The sequence below is a fragment of the Mobula birostris genome, chromosome 13 (assembly GCF_030028105.1).
Source record: "Mobula birostris isolate sMobBir1 chromosome 13, sMobBir1.hap1, whole genome shotgun sequence".
Classification (NCBI taxonomy): domain Eukaryota; kingdom Metazoa; phylum Chordata; class Chondrichthyes; order Myliobatiformes; family Myliobatidae; genus Mobula; species Mobula birostris.
The window spans coordinates 25,210,441-25,218,787 of NC_092382.1; the positions used below are offsets into that span (position 1 = coordinate 25,210,441).

The following is an 8,347-nucleotide window of genomic DNA, read 5'->3' on the forward strand; positions in this document are numbered from 1 at the left end:
CGCTGTGGAACATCAATACACGCGCACAGCGAAACATCAGGATATATAAAGCGAGCTATTCCTGAAACTCGCTGTTCTCGGGTTTAGATAGAGAAACATGCAGAAGTAGGGGACCTGGGTTGTTTGACATTTCATGAAACATCAGATTACAACACGAATCCTTCGTCAATTGCGGACATCGGTAACAGAGTGTAGGTCCAAAGAGAGACGTATTCGAAAGAACACAGCATTCTGAAACCAGCATCAATAACTGAGGTTTCGGCTGTGCAGTGGCTTAAAATTACAGCTGCTCAAATATCTGCGTGTCAGGGAAAGGAGATTAATGGTATATCAGGGAGCATTCTGGCATTAATTCTCGAACCTTTTTCTGTGCGCATGAGAATAAAATGGTTAATTGTGTTGAGGATCTGGATTCTATGAAGGGTCAACATAAGCTGTCTCGCCCACAAAAAACAACTGTCCATATTCGTCCGCAGATGCTGCCTGACATTAAAAGTTCCGCCAGCATCGTGCCTGTTGCTTATAGGTTCATTCACAGGGGTTTCTGTGCTTACACAGGGCCAAATCAAGTGCCGCGAAATTCAGAAGTTAATTCCAAATTGATTTTTAGAATATACTATGTTGTTTTGGCAACTTATTGCTTAACTCACTGGCTAGATTTGCACACAAAATGTGGTATATATTTCTGCCTACAACAGACTATGAGAGGAATGGGAAGTGGTCCCATATTGATGCCACGCCACATCCAGGCTGATGGAGGTACATTTCCCCCCGCTGGAGATCATCCCGCAGTTGCATTTGGTAACAGAGTCACAGAGCAGAGAATCATAGAGCAGTACGGCACTGAAACAGGCCCTTCTGCTCATCCGGCAGTGCCGAACTTACACTCTCCCTAGTCCCATGGGCATTGCATCCGGACCACGCCGTCCATAACTATCCCATTGCTCTTTAATGTTGAAATCGGTCCCGCATCCACCATTTCCGTTGGAAGCTCGTTCCACAGTCTCACTGCCTTGAGAAGATGTTCCACCGCATATTGCCCTGAAATATTTCACTTTTCACCCGTAACTTATGAGCTCTCGTCTACTCTAGTCAAACCTCAGTGTAAAACGCCTGTTTGTATTTGCCCTATCTCTGCCCTTCACAAATTTGTACATCTCTTTACAAAAGTTCCCGCTGACTCCAACGCTTGAGGGAACCGGAACCTATTCCTAACCTACTCGATCTTTTCCTCTAACAGCGGCTCTCAAGTCCCTGCATCATCCTCGCAATTTCTCTCTGCACTCCGTCAAAATAATTGGTATCGCTCATGCAAGTAGGCGACCAGAACACATACAATGCTCCCTATCAGGCATTACCAACATCTTATACAACCTCTACAGAGCATCACAACTCCTGTACACATCACTCTGATGTCTGAAAGCCAATGCACCAATAGTTCTCCTTCCGACCCGATCTGCCTGTGAAGCCGCTTTCTAGGAATTATGAACCGGTCTTACAAGGTCCCCCTGTTATACCGCAGTACAGACTGCCCTGTCTTTTACAGTGTAAGTCCTGCCACGGTTTGCCCTCCCAAAGCGATACACCACATGCTTGCCTGTATTCAAGACCATTAGCAACTCCTGCTGTCAACTTCTCATCCAATATTGGTATCATTCGCAAATCTGCAGATTCAATTTATCAGATTATCACTCAGATCGTTGATATATATGACAAACAACAATGGACCCAGAGCAACACCTGCTTTACACCAGTAACTACAAGCCTCCAGTTAGAGAGACCACCATCTACCAGAATCCCTGGATTCTGCCTGTAAGACAAGGGTTTCCAAATGATTTATGCCATGGAGCCCGACTATTTACCGAGGTGTCCGTTCACACCAGGAAGCGAAACCCTGCTGTAAACCAATGTTGAATCCAATTTACTACTTCATCCACAGTGCCAAATGACTGAACACACCGGACCAACCTCTCATGCCGGATATTGACAAAGCTTTTGCTGAAGTTAACCGGGCAAAAGCCTTCATCAGCTTTCCTGCTAACCTCCCTGAAAAACTTGGTAATATTACTGAGGCACGCTATAACACGCACAGACCTACATCGACGAGCAATCTCGGATCAGGCTGTGTGCTGTGTACACACTTTGATGATAAATGTACTCTGAACTGTGAACAAGTTGGGAGCTTTATTAGGAAGGCGTGCTGGCCTTCATTTGTCGGGAACCGAGCTCAAACGTGGTGAGAAAATGTTTGCAGATCTATAACGCACAGGTTAGACCACACTTGAGATGTTGTGTTTAGGAAAACGGTGGAAACGTGAAAGTGGGTGAAGAGAAGATTTACCGGGATACCAGCTGGGCTACATACGCTGTGGTTTACAAACAAGAAGTGTTTGTGCATTGGATGACGCTGTCTGATCCTGTGATGGAAATGGGTTCACCAGGAGTCTTCAAAGGTAACTGCATACACAGATGACGGGCAACTTATGTGTAGATATCGATCTCAAAGTTAACGAGACGGCTCCAATAATACTGAGCACAAAGAAGGTAAGACCATAAGGCCATCAGGAGTAGGAGCAGAATTAATCCAGGTCGCCCATCGAGTCTGCTCCACCATTTTATCATGGCTGATCCAATTTTCCTTTCAGCCCCAGTGTCCCGCTTTCTCTCTCCCGAACCAGCACAATGAAAAGTCTGTCACTTTCCCTCTTAAATATACATAAAGACTTGGTCTCCACAGGTGCCCGTGGCAAAGAACTACAGAGATTCACCACTCTCTGGCTAACGAAATTAATTCTGTTCGCCGTTCTACAAAGACCCCCCTCTACCCTGGGGCAGCGTCGTCTGTTCCTAGCCTCTCTCGTCATAGAAATTATCCACCCCACATCCATTCTTAGAAAGTATCCACCCCACATCCATTCTGTCAAGACCTTTCACCGTTCGGTATGTTCCAATGACGTCACAGCCCATGTTTCTGAATTCCGGTGAACACCGGGACAGAGCCAACAAACCCTCTTCATATGACGAGCCATTAATACCTGGAATCGTTTTCGTAAACCAGGCTTGGGCCCTCTGTAGTTTCGGCATACCCTTTCTAAGCGAAGGAGCGCAGATCTGCTCACAACACTCAAAGTGCAGCCCTAACAGTGATATACAAAGTCTGAACCTTATATTAGATAGGGCGAGTGACCTCTTTCTAGAGCGTTCACTGGGTTATTTCTGTGGTGGCCAGCGAAACTGATTTCCCAAAGAATGGCCCTCCCTCTTTCCTCCCTTTCCCCGTTCAGAATCAGAGGATTCTGCCCCTTATCGCTTTGTTAAACCTGGCTTGTACTGATACAATCAACGTAGACTTTCACTACCTACGGGAAACTGCAGAATGACGCGCGAAGCAGCGCCGGGTCAAAATGCCGAAAGGCATCCTCCCGGGGATTCACAGATATCGGACCCGAGGGAGCGGTGTGCGGCCAGTTAGATGAGTGAGAGTGGGGAGTGAGTGTGTGGATTCACAGATATCGGACACGAGGGAGCGGTGTACGGTCAGTTAGATGAGTGAGTGTGATGAGTGAGTGTGTGGATTCACAGATATCGGACCCGAGGGAGTGATGTGCGGTCAGTTAGATGAGTGAGAGTGGGGAGTGAGTGTGTGGATTCACAGATGTCGGACACGAGGGGGCTGTGTGCAGTCAGTTAGTTGAGTGAGAGTGGGGAGTGAGTGTGTGGATTCACAGATGTCAGACACGATGGGGCGGTGTGCGGTCAGTTAGATGAGTGAGTGTGTGGATTCACAGATGTCGGACACGAGGGGGCGGTGTGCGGTCAGTTAGATGAGTGAGTGTGTGGATCCACAGATATCGGACCCGAGGGAGCGGTGTGCGGTCAGTTAGATGTGTGAGTGTGGGGAGTGAGTGTGTGGATCCACAGATATCGGACCCGAGGGGGCGGTGTGCAGTCAGTTAGATGAATGAGCGTCGGGGTGTGCTGTGGCTTGCTGTTCGTGTCGATGTTCCCGGTGGGTGGTGGGGTTCTGTAGTCGTTGAGCAATAGGCGTCTGCTGAGCGTGAGGGGTCAGATGGGGGCTGCGGGAGCGGCTGCTGTGCAGTTATGGGCCCACAGAATCAAGATTAGGTACCCTGGTCTTGTGTTGCTGCTCAAGCCAGTGCGGGAGCGGAGATGCAGCTTCAGTGATGGTGGGGTGGTATGAGAACGGCTTCAGGGTCTGACGGGTGAGATATGGGCTGGGTGGTGTTCGATAGAGGTCTGTGGTCAGACCATGGAGAGGATTTTCATGTAGTGCTAGAGTCGAGGGCCAGCGGGCACAACCTCAGATAATGACGTCCCTTTAGAAAAGGACGAGAAGCAATTCCTGTAGACAGAAAGTTATGAATTTGTGGAATTTATTGCCACGGACAGCTTGAAAGGCAAGTAACTGGGTATATTTATAGCGGCGTTTGAGGTGGTGGACAGGTAGTAAGGGTGTCGAATGCGACGAGGAGAAGGCAGGGGAATGGAGTTGAGAGGAATGATGTGTATGACCATGAGGCCATAAGACATAGGAGCAAAATTAGGCCGTCTGGCCCATCCAGTCTGCTTCGCCATTCAATCACGGCTGATCCTTTTATCTTCTCCTCATGAACTCCAGTTCCCAGCCCTCTCCCCGTAACTTTGGTGCCATCTCCAATCAAAAACCTACCAATCTCTGCCTTAAATGCGCCCAACGACATGGCCTCCACAACTGGATGTGGCAATAAATTCCACAAATTTACCACCGTTTGGCCAAAATCTTTTTTGAAAGGGCGCACTTCTATCCTGACTCTGTGCTCTCTCATTCTAGACTCTCCCACCATGGTAATCACCCTTTACACATCTACTCCGGCTAGTCCTTTCAACGTTCAAATAGTTTCAATGAGATCCCCTTCTCATCCTTCTGAATTCCAGCTAGTGGAGTCCCAGAGCCATCAATTATCCTTGTGAACGTCCTCTAGACTCTCTCCAATGCTAGCACATATTTCTAAAGATGAGGGACTCAAAACTTTAGACTGTTCACAAAACTGAAGGTGAGGCGTCAGCCGTGATCGAATGGCGGAGATCGGTCAGCCGAATAGCCTAATTTTGTTCCTGTATTTTGTCGTATTGAGGCCAAATTTAGTGATAAATTAATGATGAATATTGCTTTTCATGACTCACGTAACGAATTGTCTGGCGTCCCTGTGACAAAATTTGGAGGCTTGGATGTTTTAAAGTGACAGTTTCAAAGGTGGTCCCCCGATTCACATGTCGCGACGAGGATGGGATTCGAACCCACGCGTGCAGAGCACAATGGATTAGCAGTCCATCGCCTTCACCTCTCGGCCACCTCGTCTGCTCTTTCCTCTGTTGTGTTCCGAAGTTCTGAATTTTTTCACAGCATTTAAAACTTCTGCTTAAGGTCCACACATGTGTGTTCAGATTCTATGCCGATTTACTTTGCTCGCCGTGCTTACCAGAATTCATGGAGGTGGATAAAGACAGTTTAGAGAGATTTGTGCCAACCACAGGAAACATGGAATTAGTTATTTTATGCACTTTAGACGCTATGGACGCATGGCATAAGTATCGATTCCGTGCTCTGTAACTCGGAGAAACTGTGAATGTTTTGAGTTGTAAAATGAGATAAATTTATGTTGAATTAAATAAGATTTCAATAGCTTTGATAGCATGTTGCTCGATTTCAAGTAAACAGATATTATCGGAATTTGCCATTTGGTTCGAGAATGACGACTTTCCGTGTATTGGGCAAATGCAATAACCCGATAGTTACCACATTACAGACACGATGACACGCTCTGCGCAGCCGCAGATCCGAACACCCGAACGCTTACCCGGCACAAACACATGGCGGCCCGGCTCTGGAATACCAAACCAATGGCTGAAATACCTAAAAAGAGATCGAGTTCACTCTATCAATAATGTATTGAATGTGGTGGACCATTTTCTCTTATTCTAATCCCAGAATAAAACGCCGCTGCAAGAGACAGTGGGATGTGCCTTTGAGAATTCCTTTCTGTGTGATAGAAACAGAATATTGAACAGCCCAGAGCAGGAATGAATGGAGAGATATTGACAACAGTGATCGAATGTTCACCTGGAATGAAATCACTGCATGCGAGTACTTTTAGCTCGGCGAGGAAATCATTCTACACGGGGAAACTCCTTGCAGCATTCAGCATGTTCCCCATTCTCACAGAATACGGCCGTGTGGCCTAATGGATAAGGCGTCTGACTTCGGTGTTTGATTAGAAGTCATCAGAAGATTGCAGGTTCGAGTCCTGCCGCGGTCGTTTTGACAAACTGGCGGATTCGGTTCCATTCTGTCTCTCACTCTCTGCAGCATGGTTGTCTCAATTCCGCGTGGGGATTAATGGGAGTACTACACCCTCGGGGAAAACGTAACGCCTCGTATTCGTTGTATGCAACATATAATATTATGTGTCTATTCCGTGTGTATTTCTGCAGACACTTTCATAAACAATTGGTTGGAGCTTCTCAGACGCTCAGGAGGAGCTGCTGCTGGGAAGGTGAAGTTTATTTCACATTTACCTCCGTCTCCGAGCCCGCCTTATCGGCAAGAATTCATCGCCCAGCGCTGACGGTACATTCTCCTGTCTCCAACCCCCCTCCTCTTCCTGGTTCTCTCCCTGCTCTGGGATATCTTCATCACTAATTGCCAACTAGACATCAACCGCCTCAACATCAGGAATACTCACTTCTCCTTGAACTTTACCCCCTCTGAATACACTGCACCTCCAATCTCTCAGCACCAGTCCAAACCTTACCAACAATCCCGCAGACAGGGTGCTGCTGTTGTAGAGTGGCGGACTGACCTCCACCTTGCTGAGACACGGTGGTACCTCTCAGACACATCCTCATGCCTACACCTTGAATAATCCCGACTCCGGACTATCAGAGAACTGTCTCCGACATTATCACTGACATCACCAACTCTGGAGTACCTCCATTCCCTGTGGAAAACCCGTGGTTCCATTGCCCTGAACTGCTCTCTTCTACCTCCTACTCGATTCACAAGTCTGCATGTCTGGGTAGGCTCATTGTCTCTGCCTGCTCCTGCCCCACTGATCCTGTGTTCTCATCGCTCCAGTCCATCCTATGCCCCATTCTTCAGTCCCTTCCCACCGGCATTCCCAAACCTTCCCGTGCTCTCGATCTACTCACTAACTTTCAATTCCCTGGCCCTGACCGTCTCATTTTCTCTATGGACGTCCAGTGCCCCTATTAAAAGGGCCCTAAAACTTTCCACATTTCTCAAGGAAAGAACCAGCCAGTTCCCCTCCATCATCACCATCCTCCGTCTGACAGAACCGGTCCTCACAGCAACAGTTTCTCCTTCAGTTCCTCCCACTTACTCCAGATTCAGTGTATAGCCATGGACACTGGCATAGGTCTCGGATATGTCTCCCTTTTCGTTGGCTAAGTAAAACAATCCATGTACCAACCTTTCCACGGTAATGCACCCCAACGCTTCCACCGCTACATCGACGAATGTATTCTGCCGCTTCATGCACTCACGCTGAGCTCGACATTCTCACCAACTTTGCCTCCAACTTCCACCCAGCCCTTAAACGGCTCACTCAATGCGAGCAAGACGATGGAAGGAGACCCCAGAGGTCCATGGGCCAGTCCTCATCGGAGGATCAGAGAGGGAGAGCAACTTCAAATTCCCGGGTGTTACTATTTCAGTGGATTTGTCCTGTACCCATCACAAGTGCAATTGCGAAGAAAGCACGGCAGCGCCTCCGGTTTCCTAGGAGCTTGCGGAGATCGGCATGACACCTAGAACTTTGACATTTTTCTACAGATGCGTGATGCAGAGTGTAGTGACTGGCAGCATCATGGCTTGGTGTGGAAACATTAATATCATTGAACGCAAGTTCCTACAGGATGTGATGGATTCGGCCCAGTACATGTCCGGTACATGCTCCCACCACTGAGCACATCTCTGTCTGGGGACTTTGCCATTGCTCATTTGGTGGCTGGTGGGCGCTGATGCGTTTTGCTGAAACGTTGGGGGGCGGAATTGATCCTGTGCTGCTGATTGTGTTGATTTATTATTCTCCTCAACCCCCATTACCTGTTCTGCCTGTGACCTTTGACACCCTGACTGATCAGAAACCTATCAACGTTTGTTTTATAAAATCCCAGTTGCTCCACCTTTACAGCCGTCCATAGTAATGAGTTCCCCAGATTCACCACTCTGATGGCAGAATTTTATCCTCATCTTTCTTCTAAAGGGGCACCCTTCAATTCTGAGTCAGTGCCATCTGGTCCTCGACTCCCTTCACCACGTGAATTA

At 47.8% G+C, this 8,347-nt stretch overlaps 2 non-coding genes across 2 annotated transcripts; one reads left to right on the forward strand and one right to left on the reverse strand.

The window, feature by feature from the left end:
- Nucleotides 1-5,277: 5,277 nt before the first annotated feature.
- Nucleotides 5,278-5,359, reverse strand: trnas-gcu (transfer RNA serine (anticodon GCU)). Its single transcript has one exon. It is a non-coding gene; the product is annotated as a tRNA-Ser (tRNA).
- Nucleotides 5,360-6,228: 869 nt separating this feature from the next.
- Nucleotides 6,229-6,317, forward strand: trnar-ucg (transfer RNA arginine (anticodon UCG)). The gene is given in 2 exon segments: nt 6,229-6,265; nt 6,282-6,317. It is a non-coding gene; the product is annotated as a tRNA-Arg (tRNA).
- Nucleotides 6,318-8,347: the final 2,030 nt, after the last annotated feature.